The 18255-nt window shown below is 43.5% G+C and overlaps 1 protein-coding gene across 9 annotated transcripts in view; it reads left to right on the forward strand.

Moving 5' to 3' along the window:
- The first annotated feature begins 9986 nt into the window (after window positions 1–9986).
- Window positions 9987–18255, forward strand: part of strbp (spermatid perinuclear RNA binding protein) — a 71725-nt gene continuing 63456 nt past the window's right edge. For 6 of the 9 annotated variants that reach the window (XM_030353766.1, XM_030353771.1, XM_030353772.1 and 3 more), the window contains exon 1: window positions 11435–11595. The gene's annotated coding sequence lies outside the window, so the exon portion shown is untranslated. Of the gene's footprint in view, window positions 10078–11433; window positions 11596–18255 lie in introns of those variants that run through there. The other 3 variants (XM_030353768.1, XM_030353770.1, XM_030353767.1) reach the window with 2 other exon arrangements.

The raw sequence follows: 18255 nt of genomic DNA on the forward strand, positions 1-18255 counted from the left end.
TAATAATCGAATCAGGAATGCTTTGACGCGTTTAGGCACTTCTTGACCTATTCTCTTTCTGATGTTTCTCTCTCTCTATCTCTATCTGTTCAACTCCCTTTCGTTCTCTCTCTCTCTCTCACTCTTCCGCTCTCTCTTTATGTCTCTCTCTGACCCTCTCTCTTTCGTTCTCTATGTCTCTCTGTCTCTCTCTCTCTCCTCTTCCACCGATATCCACCTTCAATCCTCCATCCTGTCTTCCCCAGTGACTCGTCTTCCTTGCTCCGCCCCCGCTTTGAAGTGGTACAGAAGGGGGGTCGGTGGTGGTGGTGATGGTGATGATGGTGATGGTGCGGAGTGTGGGTGTGTAGAGTCCCATGAGGTGGAGCAGTACGTGTGTGTGTGTGTGTGTGTGTGTGTGTGTGTGTGTGTGTGTGTGTGTGTGTGCATGTGTGTGTGTGTGTGTGTTGTGTGTGTGTGTGTGCGTGTGTGTGTGTGTGTGTGTGTGTGTGTGTGTGTGTGTGTGTGTGTGTGTGTGTGTGTGTGTGTGTGTGTGTGTGTGTGTGTGTGTGTGTGTGTGTGTGTGATAGAGAGGGTGAAGGGGGAGGCTGGGAGATGAAAGGACCAACATGTTTACACCAGAGAGGGGGAGGGGAGGGGGAGGACCACAGGGGATGGGAGGTACAGGTTAGTTCAGCTTGGTTTAAAGTAGCCAATCGGCTGCAAGGTTACAACGAGTCCTCTAGCCAGACCAGGGGCTTCGTCTGGGTCCGTCTGTCCGTCCGTCCATCTGTTCACATCTTTATCTACATCTATCTAGGGGGCTATATATACTCCTGGCCTGGGTGCTCCACTCCCAACCGAAAAGTATCAATCCTCAATGTTTACATACTACCTGTAGACACCCTTGAGCAAGATGCAATCATATTTATTGGCAATTTAACCGCAGCCAGCCCATAATGAATGAAGCAATGTGCCCGGAAGCAGGGTTTTTGCAAAGTATGCAGAGGTGTTCCCTTTGATCTTGTGTTCCGGGATATGCGTACATCGACCTTCACTTCCTGTGTGGTTTCTGTTCAGCGCTGACACATGTCTGAAGTCAACGGAAGTCTCTTAAGCGTCTGTAGTACTGGTGTTTATCTACATGTCTGTATCTATCTATCTTGATCAATCCCGTTTCCTCAGCTGTTGATCTGACTGAGAGGCGTTGACGCCTGTACGGCTATTAATGCCCCTTAGGACCAGACGTACTCGGTGCAGCAGACACGCTCATCCATCGACGGAGGGGCAGCCAGCCTCTTCCCTTTCTGCCAGACTACAGACCAGGTCTATTATCACGGCCATCATTCTGTTAGTGGCAGATTAGCCTCAGCCTCTTTGATCGATCAGTGCTGATCGTCTGATACAGAGAAGTTGTACAGCGTGTTGAAGAAACTCAAGACAAGATTCTTGATTGGCTGTCTGCATTTGTCACTCACAGAAATGAAGACGTTGCTCCAGGGTGACATGGATTGATTAAGTTTATTATTTTCTTTGTGACCTTGGGTTTATTCAGTTTGAAGTGTCACTGCGTAATTGTTGCAAGTCGTGCACAGATTGGGAAATGATGGGCTGATAATGATGTTTAAATTACTACAGGGCTGATAGCGATAGCCGATTCCGATGTTTGGTGGATCACGTCAGCAGCCGATGCCTCTGATGAGCTGACTTGTCTTGTCGGTCTTTCAAACAGGAAAAGAAGTGTGCTAAAGTTACCAGAGCAACTAGCGCATCATGGGGCTCTGAATCGTGTCTAATGCCCGCTGATTATATCCTGCTTACTCACACTCACCTCTTTTGCGTGTAGAAAATAATCACATGCTACAGCCGATTAAAAACCAGAGGTTTTCCTTCCATGAACCCAACAGGGCGTTAAATTGGAACAGATTTTGTTTCAATCTGCCAGACAGATTATTAAATTGAGTTTGACCTTTTTCTGACACTGTATTTGACCTATTTTTACTGCATCGGCTTCTCTGGATATATCGTGTACTTTTAAATTTATTTGAATGTTTTATTTTAACACGAATCGAAGTGCGATCATTTATATGCCAATTGAATGACAAACACTTTGATGGCAGAAGACAAGCACAGTCGCAAGAAATAGTTTCATTGCGGCTGCAATTTCAAAAAAGAAACAACCCAGTTTATTTTTATTTTGCAATGAAACCATTACGTTCGCAATCCCGTTTACACTGTAGCCTGTCGCGTATGACACGTCAAAGTCACCACATTAATAATACAGCCAACAGTAATGTGGGCTTTGCCTGTTTGCGTCGCAAGAAAATAGTGGAACATTATCAAGAATCCTTGTATGGTTATTTAAGCGTTTACAGCAATGTTTTCCGCAATTGCTTCGTTTGTTGATAGGTTTTATATGCTGTGATCCTTGCTTGTCTATCTCACAATTTAAATTTTTGTTAGCTAATTCTGAGTTAGAGGAAAAAGGTTGGTCCTCTAACGTGATGAACTTAAACATCTCCCTATCTGCTCTTCAAATAGCTGGTGAGATTTTGGTGTGTTCAAATTCTTTGTTGTAGTCTTCTTGGAACGTCACTGGAGCATGTCTTATAAACTACATATCTCTGTTCTTTCTCCCAGACAGTGAATACTCAATCTGACATTTTCTTTCACTTTCATTTGTAAACAAACCACATGTTCTACGGCACCTGCCAGCTAACATCATCATGCCAGAGTCCTGTCCTGCCCGCGGCTGTTATGTGTGGTGATATAGTACCCTACCACCTGTTGGATACTCTCACAAACTGCTAGTCAGACTGCAAATAACCAACACAACATTTAGCCAGCGCAACATTTATGTGACACAACAGATAAACATTGCCCACTGCCATCTGTGAATGCCCTCTTAATTCCAAATAGGCCCATGGCGGTCAACACCGTGAATATCGGGCGATACCGATGTACATCCGATAAATCGGTGCATCCCGATAAAAAAAATTGTTTCCCCCATGGTTCTATTTTCTCTATGTGCTGTTCCCAGCATATGCTCTGTGATTGGTCATGCTTTGGTTTCAATCCAGAACTCTTCCTGACCAGTAGGTGGTTCTTTACTCAATCAATTCTGTGTCTCTGTGAGACGAATGGCAGCCCAGACAGGCTATCAAGGACTGCCCTTCAGCTGGAAGTCCCATAGCACCAGGTCAGCTACCGCCGTGTCATTCAGCAGTGCAGTGAATCCCACAAGGAAGGTTAAAGGTCACTGATCTGTGACCCCCAACCTCTGACCTCTACAGCTGTAGGAGGCAGAGTGCAGCGTCAATTAAGGATCCCATTATAGCCCACCTGGTCGGCTATGTTTCAGTCACCAACCCATGGTTGTGGAAAACTGATTTGGTATGAGAGAGTACGAGCTGAATGAATAGTCTGAACACACACACACACACACACACACACACACACACACACACACACACACACACACACACACACACACACACACACACACACACACACACACACACACACACACACACACACACACACACACACACACACATATATATATATATTAACACAGACACACAACTGAAGCACTCCAAATCTTATTCAGGTTGTGTTTAGGCTGTAGATGAACCAAACCCACGGGCTACATGACGCAAAGCTGTGAAAGCAGCAGCTCCTACATTAGACACAGCCGGTATCAGTCAGCCCATGTGGATTCGCTCTATGGGCTACGGCTTGGGGGTAAAGTTGCACAATGGGAAATATTTGATAACACAATGGTAATTGAAGGCCTGATGAATGCCAAGGTGTTGAAAAAAAGGAGAGTTTCTTTCATTAGTTTTGTTGCCGCCTGTTACAGAAATGCTTGTTCAACAGATTGGCAGAAGTTGTCTGGAGAAGAAAAGTGTTTGAATTCGCAGTCATTTATAAAAACAAGTGGTTGGCAAATGGGAGGAAATCAATAATTGTAGCGATGCAATTCGTAGCCCACTATCCGGTCTCGAAGATGTTAATTGCTCTGTCAAATGTTGAGAGGAATTTATAATGCTATAATGAGACATTTTGAATTATTATATTTAAGCAGAGCACCGCTTCTCTTGCCAAGGATGGTGTTATACAGATGTTATATAGATGAATGTCAGTCCTGTCCTTGAGACTAAATACAGTACTACAATACTGGATACAGACAGATAGAGAGAGAGAGAGAGAGAGAGAGAGAGAGAGAGAGAGAGAGAGAGAGAGAGAGAGAGAGAGAGAGAGAGAGAGAGAGAGAGAGAGAGAGAGAGAGAGAGAGAGAGAGAGAGAGAGAGAGAGATAGATAGATAGATAGATAGATAGATAGATAGATAGATAGATAGATAGATAGATAGATAGATAGATAGTTAGATAAATAGAGAGAGAGAGAGAGAGAGAGAGAGAGAGAGAGAGAGAGAGAGAGAGAGAGAGAGAGAGAGAGAGAGAGAGAGAGAGAGAGAGAGAGAGAGAGATAGATAGATAGATAGATAGATAGATAGATAGATAGATATATAGATAGACAGATAGATAGATAGATAGATAGATAGATAGATAGATAGATAGATAGATAGATAGATAGATAGATAGATAGATAGATAGATAGATAGATAGATAGATAGATAGATAGATAGATAGATAGATAGATAGATAGATAGATAGATAGATAGATAGATAGATAGATAGAGATATACATGTACAGTAGACAGCTATACAAACAACAGACAGATAGACAGACAGATGGATTCAGATGGATAATAGATAGATATATTGATATATATATTGATGGATAGGTGGTCTTGTTGATGGATGTATTGGAGGATTTCGAAATGAAATAAATGTAAGAACACTCAATAGAATGTTTATCATTCTTGATTCCAAAGAGGAAACAGAGACTGCGTTTACAGCTGGCCTAATCTGTCATGCTCAACAATGGAGAGGTCCTCCAAACCCACACGCTGAGTTTGTGTGTGTGTGTGTGTGTGTGTGTGTGTGTGTGTGTGTGTGTGTGTGTGTGTGTGTGTGTGTGTGTGTGTGTGTGTGTGTGTGTGTGTGTGTGTGTGTGTGTGTGTGTGTGTGTGTGTGTGTGTGTGAGTGTGTGTGTGTGTGTGTGTGTGTGTGAGTGTGTGGGTGTGTGTGTGTGTGTGTGTGGAGTTTTGGTTGAGTGTGTCTACACGTTTGTCAGCATGTTAATGTGAGTGTGTGTTCTTTGGGTTTTGTGTATTAACAGAAGAGATAACAATAGAGCATGGCTGACATATGCCTCATGACACCTGCGTGACGCTGGTATTGTCGCGTGTTGAATAGCATTCAGGCTAAGTATTATTAAAATGCTTTGGAGAAGATGGATGATGTCTTTGTTTGTATTGACATGCTGGCCTTTTGCAATTCCAATTGGGCAGCTTTTTAATTAGCGAGGAAAGGGCTCTTTCACTGTAAATATATCATAACAAATGAGCAAGATTTTTATGTACTTATTGATCCCGTGGGGAAATTCATCCTCTGCATTCAAACCATCCCAGCTAGGAGCAGTAAGCTGCAACAAGGCAGCGCCAGGGAAGCAACTCCAGACATAGTGCCCTTGCCTTGCTCATAGGCAAGCGAGTAGTGTGAAATTATCGATACAGAGGTGTTTTAAGATGATTTAGATATATCATGGGCGGGTGGCATAGCTCAGGAGGTCGAGCAGGTTGACTTGTAACCGGGTGGTTGCTAGTTCGATCCCCAGCTCCTCCAAGCAGAGAGTCGATGTATCCCTGAGCAAGATGCCTCACCCTAACTGCTCCTGACGAGCAGGCTGTCGCCATGCAAATGGTTGACTCCGCCGTCGGTGTGTCAATGTGTGTATTAACCGTTGTAAGTCACTTTGGACAAAGCGTATGCTGTATGTACAAGCAGGAGACTCGGTGCATTAGACAGTTTAGTTAGGGTTACACCATGTGACCTGGGCCTAGTTCTTCGTTCCATAATTGCACTGTAAACAAAAGCCCTGCATTGTTTAGGGAACTGAAGGGCACAAACCACATAACAAAACAACCTTGTAATTTAAAACATGATAATTTATTCATATTGATTTTAAAACCCTGTTTTGTCATTACATTTTTTTAATTTTTTCCATTGACCTGTACTCATGCATGAAAGGTGATTTAAATAAAGAAATAAAGTCATCATTATAATTCAATTCAGCACAAACGGTTGATACAATCATACATGTTATAGATGATATATGGCCCATACTTGCCTTATTGCAATATTTGAATGTGCACATGTTTGAGCTATGTGATACATGGTTATAACATGCAATAAATATGTAGTGCATGAGGCTGTGTAATGAATGTATAGTAAATGCAATGAATGTGTACCACATAAGGCAATACATGTGTACAACATATAATAAATATATAGCACATAAGGCTGCTTAATACAGGCGTATATAAAGGTACATAAGGGTAGTCTCCTGACAGCCCTTACGTAGTGCAGTCTTCCCGCCTGTCAAGAAATTCCTGGAATATGGAGATCAGACTTATACTGCTTAGTTATTTTATTGTTTTTGGGAATGTTTCTGCTCCCCAACATTCCAGAATCACTAAAGCTGGATCCTCTGCCTCTCTCATCAAAGACAGATGACTCATTGTGTCCTGAAAACCTTGTTTTTGGATATATTCTTGAAGGTATTTACCATAAAAAAGGAACTGTGTTGTGAACCGATCTGTGACGAACCTTGCCATTTGTGGTGAAATAAAAAAAACATTCCCCTTTCTGGGGCTATGAGAGTGACTTATTAACGGTCTCTCAGGTCAGCTATGATTCTGATGTAAAATCTAACCTCATTCAATTTATTAAGTAATTTTTCTCCATTCGCTGCCAGTACTGTCATTGAAAACATACTTGTTTACCGTAATTTTCCTGTGCAGATTTATGTTTGTCAATGTCCTGACGAATTAGAGGCATTAAATGTGGTAATGAAATGATATGTAACATTCTAATTAATATTCATCACAAGCTTCTGGGCCAACCTTTTCTTTCACTCTACTGGCACACCCTTTATGTGTGTTTGTGAGTGTGCCTGTTTCTCTCTGCGATGTGTGTGAGTGTGTGTTTGAGTGTGTTTGTGTGTGTGTGTGCGTCTGCGTGCGCGTGTGTGTGTGTGTGTGTGTGTGTGTGTGTGTGTGTGTGTGTGTGTGTGTGTGTGTGTGTGTGTGTGTGTGTGTGTGTGTGTGTGTGTGTGTGTGTGTGTGTATAGCCACCTGATTTTATGCCCATGCCATGCTGGGACTGCCATCTGCTCCTTGTCAGACTTGGTCCAGGCAAGCAAGACTTGCACTCACGCACACACATACACACAAGCACATAAAAACACAGCCACATACACGCATGAACACACTCATACACACACATGCGTATAAACACAAAGGCAAACATGCGAACACACACGCGAACACACACAGAAGCTGATGCAAAACTTTCCAAGAGAACCTAGTAGCGGTCAGACAGCCAGGTGCATCATGGGAAGGGTTGATTCACACACGCTGTTACCTCCTGCACAGGGTAGTCCAGACTCTCACTCTCTCTCTCTCACTCTAACTTTATTGCCCTGTCTCTCTCCCTTCCTCTCTCACTCCCTCTCACTCTCTTTCCCACTCTCTCTTTCATTTTCTCTTTCTCTATCCCTCTCTCTCCCACCCTCCCTCCCTCCCTCTCTCTTCCCCTCTCTCCCTCTCTCTCCCTCCCTCTCTCTCTCTCTCCCTCTCTTTCTCTCCCTCTCTTTCTCTCTCTCTCTCTCTCTCTCTCTCTCTCTCTCTCTCTCTCTCTCTCTCTCTCTCTCTCTCTCTCTCTCTCTCTCTCTCTCTCTCTCTCTCTCTCTCTCTCTCTCTCTCTCAACCCCTCTCTCTTTCTCCCCCCCCCCCACGCACACCCTCTCTCTATATGTTTACTTTATATGCCAAAATAGTATATCTGTCCGTCCTTCTGCCTTATTATTTTTTGCCACATGGCACATATCTCTGATACTTGAAAAGAAAACACACACACACACACACACACACACACACACACACACACACACACACACACACACACACACACACACACACACACACACACACACACACACACACACACACACACACACACACACACACACACAGACTACCAAGTGTGTTTGTCTGTGTTTACATTTGTGAGTTTGTGTGTGTATATGTGCTTGTGTATATGTGTCCGTTTTCAGGTACGTGTCGTCTAGGTACAAAAAGGAAAGGAAGGAATGGATACAGTACGGAGAGGTCCTCCGAAGGGTGTCAGATGTCAGGCGTGTGGGAGGGAGGGAGGGAGGCAGGGGGAGGGAGGGAAGGAGGGGAGGGTGGAGGGGGAGTGGGTGTGGGTGAAGACGAGGGAGAGGGGAACAGAAGGGAAAGAGCCAGTTCTTCATCTTTTGTTCTGTGTAATATCCCCCCCCTCCTACCCTGCCAACCCACTCTTGTCTCCCATACACAGACCGCCCCCCACTGTGAGCAGGGCTATTACCATTGATGCTTGCACATACTGTATAAAACATGGGGGGCCGGATGGTCTGCTGGTGAGTGGGTCGAAGTCTACCCTGTGTGTGTACACCGGAGCAAGACGCCTGGACCAAACCTGCATAACAAAAAGAGTTTAAAAAATAAAATCATGTTGGATAATATCGAAAACAACCTACTTCATTTGTAACTCTTTTTTTTTTTAAGGTATAAGCAGTCGAGATTATCCCTATCTCTGGGTAAGTGTCAATGTGTATGTGTGTAAATGTATTTCACATTTTTTATAATGAATGGACCAAGGACGGCCTGATAAAAAATAAAACAAAAAAACTAACCCTGAGGGTCCCTCGAAAAAAGAAAATACCAAGCCTTATGCCAAATGTTATCAAGAGAAAAGAAGAGAAGGAGACAGGAGAGGAGAACAGAGGAGAACAGAAGTCTGGTCGATCAATATAACCACATCTCAATCCTCCCTTCTTAATAAGAGATGCGATACAACCATGGAAAAGGCGTCTTCTTTCCAATATGACCTGACAGTCATATGGCAGAGCAGCATAATGCAGCCCACATGAAGTCGCTGTAGGTGCCCTCCTAAAGGTGGCTTTATATACAGGCCTCGCACCTTTCATGTCTATTCTTACCAGCTGAATGTAAAGTCGAAGGCGGCAGTTGAGTGGAATCTAGGAGGAGGAATACTTACATTTTCACACAGTAAATAAATGGAGTTGGGCTGCAGAGCAGAGTCTAAATACCACATTAAATTGCAAAGGAGCTTTGCGAGAAAACCATGGAAATTTCCTCTGCATGATGTATTTTGCTCACGCCTCAAAATATATTCTATGCAAAAGGCAAGATGCCGACATGCAATTTATTACATTTTTGTTTGACTTGGAATAATATTTGCGTTTAAATTGTTACGTTAGAAAAATACTCAAAATATTATGCATAGATTAGATAAGGATTGTTGTAAGATAAAGCCTACTGTTTGTCACTTTTAACCACCATCTGAATTTGAACAACGATAATACTTCATGCTTGTGTGTGTGTGTGTGTGTGTGTGTGTGTGTGTGTGTGTGTGTGTGTGTGTGTGTGTGTGTGTGTGTGTGTGTGTGTGTGTGTGTGTGTGTGTGTGTGTGTGTGTGTGTGTGTGTGTGTGTGAGGCCCCCGATACTCTGTTTTCCAGAGGGGTAAAAAAAAGTCTCAAAGCTTATATGCCAGTAGTAAACTACAAGACAAAAGAAAATACAGTATCTCGTGTGTTGTACATCTGTGTTCAGTCGTTGCATCTGGTCCTCCTCTTATCATCATCTTTGCTATTCATATCCCTCTCGCTCTTCCTCGCACCATTAATGCGTGTCGTACAGGTGCTGATAATAGCAAAAGAGGAAAGTGCCACCGCTCCGCTCCGCCAATTAGGACAACGGAGCGCGACCACGTGATCCAATCCGTTGTCTAAATTCTCGTTCAGCGGTGAGAAGCACTGAGTGAGCGGTGGCAGGAAAAGCACATTGACTGGAGGAGGTAACATCCAACCGGGGGCGAAAGAATAAGCAAAGCGAAGTGCCAGGTAATTGTTGTCTCGCTACACTTTCCTAGAAGTCGTAATCTCCTATAGGACATCTCTTTTTATGTGATGTGTGTGAATCTAGGATGCCTTATCCGAGGATGTTTTTTTTTTGGCCGCTCGATAGAAATCGTTGATTTCCTCCCGGATCGGGCTCAGGACAAACAGCCTTGGCTGGTTGCTGTGCTCTGCACCGTCTGCGCATTAAAACTCCGCGCTCCCCCCCCCCCTCCCTCCCTCCCTCCCTCCCTCCCTCCCTCCCTCCCTCCCTCCCTCCCTCCCTCCCTCCCTCCCTCCCTCCCTCCCTCCCTCCCTCCCTCTCTCTCTCTCTCTCTCTCTCTCTCTCTCTCTCTCTCTCTCTCTCTCTCTCTCTCTCTCTCTCTCTCTCTCTCTCTCGCGCAGGCTATTGATAGTTGACTGAAGCCTCGTAATCCTTGACTGATCTGGACGACCAGACAGAACCATTTGGATCCGAGAATGTTGATTAAACTTCGAATTTTCTTTCTTTTTCAATCGGAGGCGCCATTATAGCGATGGGTCTCTCCAGTGTGCAAGCCAATATTTGCGTGCTGCTGCAGCTATAGCGAGCATAGACCGCTCGTATTCCTGAATTATTTATAAGAGTGTCTAGGAGAGAGTAATGCTACTCTTCTTGTAGGGAGTCAAGAGCAATATAGGCTACTGTAGGTGAAACGAAGGCAGAAACAAAAAAGATGATGCTAAATTGTAATTTACAACGTTGATGATTGAATTGCCAAACCTGGACTGTTAAGGATATAGTAGGCTAATCGTTTTAGTCCAAAAGCAGTCTGAAAAAGTTTACATGTCAGGTTCTCTGTTTGTACGTTTTAACACGTGATGCAAAACGTCCATTCTCCTCCCTGTATGAAGGCTCGGTGTGGATTAGTAGTGTTTTGTATATCGCTGGTGTGTGCGCCGCTGTTATCCTCTTGTAAACATGGATTGTCCCTGATCTGCCCCATTGCATACCACACACTAGACGCTATGCACTTAACGTCGTTGTCCACAGGCGCCCGGGACGGCATGGTCCAAATGAGCGTTATTGGCGGGAGAGGGCGGGACATTCTGTTACATGGGTTTGGCGGAGGGAGGGAGTTCTGTTCTAACATGTTTCGGATGTTAGTTACACACGTTTTCCTTGTTATTCTTGTGATTTCTCTATCGTCTTGGTAAAGGGACTGTAAACTGGCAGATTATAGGAAATAAGAGACCGGAAATGGCGTTAGGATAGACTGGGACAACGCTAAAAATCAGGATCCTCTCTCAGCAGTCTAGAATGAATTCATCCTGTTCGCGCCTGCGCACTACCCCGACTTGGTTGCGCTGTCTCGTGCGAAAGGGAATAGCGAATCCAAGCAGCTCGCGCAGCCTGGTCAAAGCTCTCGTGCCGCCGCTGGTGCTGGACGTCGGAGAGCCCTTGTGCAGTGTTAGAGACGTGTTGAAATCACATAATCGGATGTCTATTTTGGTGACCCTCTATCCTCATCTTATAATTATCACGTAAGTTGTCGGTGTCTTCTGACTAACGCTTTATTCAGTAGCCAACAGTGTAATTTTTATTCAACTTTTTAGCGCTTCTTGCTGCTGGCTGACGGGAGGGACGTTTGGCCGTGGCGTGGAGCTGGTGGTTTATTGATTAGTTCTCAACGTGTGGACAAGAGGTCACTTGATTTAGGGGAGATGTTGGACTTCTGGGCTTATTCTTTTTTTTTTTTTTTACAGACTGTAAAGTGGTTTAGAAAAGAGGAACTCGCACGTGTTGAAATTCCCAACTCGTTACACTGTGATTCTGAAGTCAGCCTGGCCAGGGTGCACTTGTAAACTACTAGATCACTAGTTTTAGCTTAGTTTTGTACCAGTTTTAGCCCGGTTTTAGTCATGTATTTGCGAACACAAACGGCGCCAGTTCATCTTCAGTAGCAGGTGTCTGATCTGAAATACTTCCGTACCATCGCGCTTTACTGCCAATGTCGCTGTATTTTCTATAATCATCGTTCCTCCCACATACGCGATGACGTTATTCTCTCTTTTTGTTTTCGTGTACGAAAATCCATTTTTCCCCACGGGTTTTCTTTCGGAATGGATGTTGTTTTTTTTCATCCTACGGGTTCTACGTCACAGCTTTGGGGGGTGTGGGGGGGGGGGGGGGGGGGGGCGGTGTGTGTGTGTGTGTGTGTGTGTGTGTGTGTGTGTGTGTGTGTGTGTGTGTGTGTGTGTGTCAATCTTGTTTGCATACCTAACCATGGAGGCTGTCGTGGTATTCAGTACTCTCCTCTCGGATATCGGTTAAATGTTTATTTTAATAGAACGACAAAGTATGGTGATAAACACCTTGTCTCTCACTCTAAACCACTGCCAATTCAACACATTGCGTAATGTAGGGTATATCTACAGTTTTTCGGATGTCCCTTTATCTTATGCTCGCATATTTTCGTTGCCAATGTTGTTTTCGTTATTTTGACTGACAATTCTGTTTTTGTGGCAGTCCATTACCATTCATTATTAATTATAGGCCTGCAGCTACTGAAGCATTATAGTCGTTTTAATGGTTTATTAGGGTCGTGTAATGGTTCACTATTCTTTGCTTTAATCGTGTGTGTGTGTGTGTGTGTGTGTGTGTGTGTGTGTGTGTGTGTGTGTGTGTGTGTGTGTGTGTGTGTGTGTGTGTGTGTGTGTGTGTGTGTGTGTGTGTGTGTGTGTGTGTGTATCTTATTCTCATAAAAGATGGAGCCGGCTGTATATTCTCTTGTGTTGACAGCATGAAGGATGAGGCAGATGGTGGCAGAGAGCTTGTATTGCAGGCGAGCTAGAAAATAATGCATCACGCACATAGGCTATAGACGCACGCAGGCTTCTCCTCTTTCACAATAAGTGTAGCCAATATGATATCCTGTTTCTGGTATCTTTATTCTTTGAAGCAAATGTGTAACCTTCAACCGCCTGGCAAAGGATGAATGTAGCATTTTGTACATGCAATCCAATCCATTATTTATCATGCATTGCGCTGTGTTGTTGACTCGGATTTGGAGTGTTTTCTATTTTTTTCATTGCCTTATTTTTATGTTTTTACAGAAGCTCACTGTTTTATGTAGTCAATACACAAGCCAATGGCTCTTGTCAACCATATCATCTTTAGTCTTTGAATACGGGTTTGTCTTTAGACTGGCTGTCCCCATTTTCTCTTGCAGTCATTACTCTTAAAGGACTATTACAGTGACTAAAACGATTGTGATTCATCATTTGACATACATTCAGTCCCTTTATTTTTTTCATAGTTAGTTTTCATATAATTATTATATAATTAAATAGCATATATAAACCACAAATCAGCCTTTTCCTTTTTAACGGAGGTATTGGTAGGAACTGTGGTCAAATTTAGACTTGTAATGGACAAGGCCGGTAAAAATCTCTTGACGCCAACATCGCAAATTATCCAATGAGCGTGTAAGAAGTCTCTTCATGATGCGCTCACTAGTGTCAGCCCTCTTTGCAACGTGCAAATAAACCCAGTCCTCCAGCAGTTTCAGAAGATATCGGGCTTTCATGTTTTCCCTGGAAGAAACCACTTTTGAGACGCCCCGTAATACTGGTTTGTTTGTTGGCTTTCCGATCCGTTAGAGTTCTCTCTGCGCGGATCTGTTATGTAACCGGGCTATGTTTTTGCAGAACAAACGTATTCTGTGTGTTTCATCTCCGTTCTGCACATGTGCTGCTGTGGTGGAGCGCCGTCTGACAAGCGCCTGTAAACGCTGAAACATGGCCAACCAGATTAATCTCCTGTCCATTGACCTTACTGCTCTTCTTTTATTTCCAAGTTAACAAATATTCTAAATGGTTTCACTCTGTCTTCTTTCTTCTTTCTTTTTCTTATCACTGTCCCCCCTGGGAGTTCTCAACGTCTCACTTTTCTATTATTTTGCTTTGTAGAACCTTAGCAGCCAGTTACCATGTCGGGCCAATTAGGGAAGCTTTTACTCAAGCTTCGGCCAATTGGATCAGAGCTGCATTTCCTGGCCAGATGAGACTCTGAATGTGCTGCTGTGTGCTGGAATCTGAGAGCTGGTCTGCAGACTCTGGTTTCGCTGATGGTCTCTGGGCACCAGAATGCATAACACACCCACTCGGCAACAGGGAGAGAGCAGTGCATGTACCCCTGTCTGCTTATGGGCCACCATATGCACGCTGTTTGTGATTTTATAAACGACTTTCAGTGCAGGGTGCGGAAAGCGACCGCTCTAATGGATTTGTGAGCTTCAGCCGTGAATGCACACACAGGCCTCACAAGATCTGAACCAGAACCCCAGATGGAGGGATGAGTAGGGGAGTGGGAAGGAGTCAAGCAGAGACTATGCAGTGGCCATGTATGGTCTGCCACTTTCAGACAAAGTTCCCTGGACCTTCCACCAAACCAGACCTGAGGTGAACACTGTGCATACACTAACGTCACCCTGCATAAAACCAAGATTAACAAAAAGAAATTCTCTTAGCATTTATTTAGCATATTGTCTGATCTATATATTTATTCAGGACAAGAACCCTTTCTGGGCTAATCCCCATTTTTCAAATCCCAATAGTTTCCATACATTTAAAATGTTCACATTTTCACTCCAGGTAGAATAAAAAAGGCTGGCCCTTTTTTAAATGGTTATCTGATAACCTCAGCATCAAACCCTTTTCAGTTGAGGACAACTTTGTAATACGGTCCTCGCAAGTATGCGCCAAGTTCCAGCATACCAGCAGCAGCAGTGGTGGTGAGCACTGATCAATCAGCTGTGAATGTTGTTAACATTATAGTTAATTCAAATTGAATGTAAATAAATGATTGATAAATGACACATCTCACACAACCCCTAGAATTATTCCTTGTGTTGCCAATTTACCACGCTAATGCAGTAGTTAATGTATTCTGCTCCCCTCTTCTAACTGCAGGTTTTGCTGACAGTCTGAGGAGAATAAGTCAAATGGAGTTTTAAGATTTCCATTCCATAATTTATAGTTAAAATCATAATTTGCTATTTGTGTTTATCTCACTGTTCTCCGAGCTGGTGAAATTACTTAATTAATTATTGGAAAATTCAATATTCTTCTGACTTCTAAAAAAAACCCCAAAAAATAACCAGTTAGATTTATTTTTTCCCGTTTAAAAAATACCTACCTGCCTCACTTTTATGAAGGTAGGCAGTGAAGGAGAAAAGAATCGGTGCAGATGGTTGAATGATTGAGTGAATGAATGGAGAATTTGCACCAGCAGGGTCCTTCGTCATGGATGTGACAGTGATTTGCAAGGGCAATCCACGGGCGCATGATTCTGCTGTAGCTCAGTATCAACCCCGCTGCTCGTCTCGATGGTCGCTTGTCCCGGCCCCCGACACATAAGCTAAAACTCTATCCAATCGCCACGTTCATGCTTAGCCTGCTGACACCACATGTGTGTGCACTGCATGCCAAACAGTCCGGCCGGCTGCCCTCCCTCCCCTCTCCCTCCAGACTCCGGTCCCCTGCTCCACCTTGTGTGTCGAATAAGAGCTTAGACCGGAGAAACTAAAGCTGGCCCCCAGTCAGGCTCCCAGGAAGAGTGAGCTATTCGTTCAGAGCTGACCTGGTGAGGACAGCTCCTCTTCATCAGGCACAAGGTTGCGACAACGGGTGGATGTGTGAAGTTTAAATCGGGGTGTGGTGTGGAGTTGAATAGGAAAGGTAGATCGTATGGACACTCTCCAGTTGAGGTGAGGTTCACCACCCAATCGAGACAAACTGGTAAAGCAGGTACAGGTGATGATGATAGTCGTTTCCTAGAAGTGACAGTTAAGCTGAGGTTAGAACAAGTGCTGTCGGACACTATTTCCTGAACCAATATTATTCATAGACGTTGATGGCCTGTTCTGTGGATTTATAGTTTAATTTTAGTGTTGGGGTTCTTTACCTGCCAAATGCCACTTTAAATGTGTGTGCTTTTCTTAATGCTTTAATAGTCTTTGCATTATACAGGAAAACCGGTTTGAGTAGAGAGCAGGTTAGCGCAGCCCTCTTCAAAGGGATGGGCAAGAGGCTCTTAAAATGTCAAAGCACTACAAATCACAAAGGGTTGTCTCTACTATATACTTACAAATATATCGTTTGTAAGTAATATGTAGTGTCAACAAAATCATGGCAACTTTTGTAGATATGCAAGTCGCTTAATCGGCTGACAAGCTCATCCTGGTAGGGCCCGACCTTTTACTTGTAGGGCACGGTCAGAATGCATCACCATTTAGTAGTTCATGGGGAAAACCCTATTTTCACACTACAATTTGGTTAAATAAGAAAACGTTGTTTCTGTCTCTATAGCTGTCTATTACTGCTGGCTGACCCTTGACCTTTGCTTAGAGGATAATTGCTGGTTTTATGGAAAGACGTGCCAAAACATTTCTGAACTGAACTGTTAAGCTGCTTTATTTTGTCGCTTGTGCATACTTAGTGGGCAGAGCGTTTTGTTTCTGCACAACAATATTGGGAAACAAAACGATTGTGGTGACGTGTCTGTATGTCTAAATGAAATGGATAATATCAGATCGTCATCTGATATGTAATCAGTGCCGAGTATCAAAATGTGGACTGATGCAGTGCTTCTTCCTATTCCCCATATTTCCCCCATGACATGTAATTAGTTTTGTGTGTTTTTTGCATTTTACGGCTCACTGACTGTTGTATGAGAGGAGTTATCACATGGTGGGTTTGCGTTTAGTTTACTGCTCGACTTGAAGTCGGGGCTGTGGTCCTTCTGCATGTGTTTCTGCCTGAACGCATCGGATCACTAATGGCCTGTTGTGAGTTTGATAATGCCCCTCCACGTGCGCGCTCCCTTCCCCAGCCGATGAGCAGTGCTGAACAACACGGGGTCTTGCTCCGTCCATATGCATCCCAACACACTGGCGGTACTAAACAAGCAGTCTTGCTTTATAAACGTCCAAGCACAGCCCAGGGATCAGTCTTGTCCTACCAGATAGTAGGGGTGTAACGATACATGTATTTGTATTGAACTGAATCTGTGACTTCAGTGTACCGTTACACCAGATAGGAGTCAATGGTTCATCGGTGATAGAGACAAGCTTAGCCATTCATGGATGCCAGATGTGAAGGCTTTACATGCTGTCTAAATTCCAGACTTCAAAGCCGCCGCGGAGGCTACAGTTATTTGATTAATGTATTTTTTATTGTCTTAGTTGTTGAACTTAGCTCTTATCATCGCGGATTCTGCTATCTTGAGAAGCAGCGATTGATTATGACGGGTATAAGTAAAAGAGAGCGGAGCTGTAGATGAGAAGACTATCAGAAACCAGTGTTAGTAGTCAGTCCGGCCAGGGAGTTGTGCAGGAACAAAGAATGATTCAGTGGAAAAGGGTTCGATTTTTTTAAAACCTTTTCTTCCAAACCATTTTCTGCATTTATCCAGTGTGAAGTTCATAGCCATATTTACCCTGCATGTTCATGCTTTAAACATGGAATGGGTAAACAAGCCAAACCAATCCAAACGTCACATGACCAGGCAATGGCCCGAGTTTATTGTCATATAATCCGTCACAGTAACAAGACAATCACCTGCGGGGAAATGGTTGTTTTTGATGGTTTTGGAAACCACAGGAAGCAAAGAAGTTATGCATAAATGATACGGGCAGAAGCAGGTGACTCGAGGAACGCCTGCGCTGAAAATACTTTACTTTAGCATTTGACACATTTTAAAATGGTATTTTGGGTGTTAGTTTCCTCACGCAATAACTTGGAAGCAATTATCTCCAGGCCTATCTTTTGGATGGCGCTACGATCAAAATATTGCCTTTTATTATACATGTTGTACATTCAAGGTTCCATCATGCCCTATACACTGATGCTTATAGTAAGGCAGAGTGTCCAGGTGTTGTTTGATGTGAATGTTATCTTTAGAGAGGGGAAGGTGTTTAACAGTAGACTAATGCTGTGCTAGAGGGGTTATCTTCAAAGCTGTTTGGAGTCATTATACCACTACTGTATGAATATGGATTTCACGATGGCGGTTACAAATTAATTTCCGCATCTTGGTCTGAATATGAGTCAGATATCAGAGTTCATCTGAGGATAATCTTTCGCTCTCTTTAATGTTTTGTTATCTAAATCCCACCGCTATTATTTTATAATAATGGCTGC

This window comes from Gadus morhua, chromosome 4 (genome assembly GCF_902167405.1).
Source record: "Gadus morhua chromosome 4, gadMor3.0, whole genome shotgun sequence".
NCBI classification, from domain to species: domain Eukaryota; kingdom Metazoa; phylum Chordata; class Actinopteri; order Gadiformes; family Gadidae; genus Gadus; species Gadus morhua.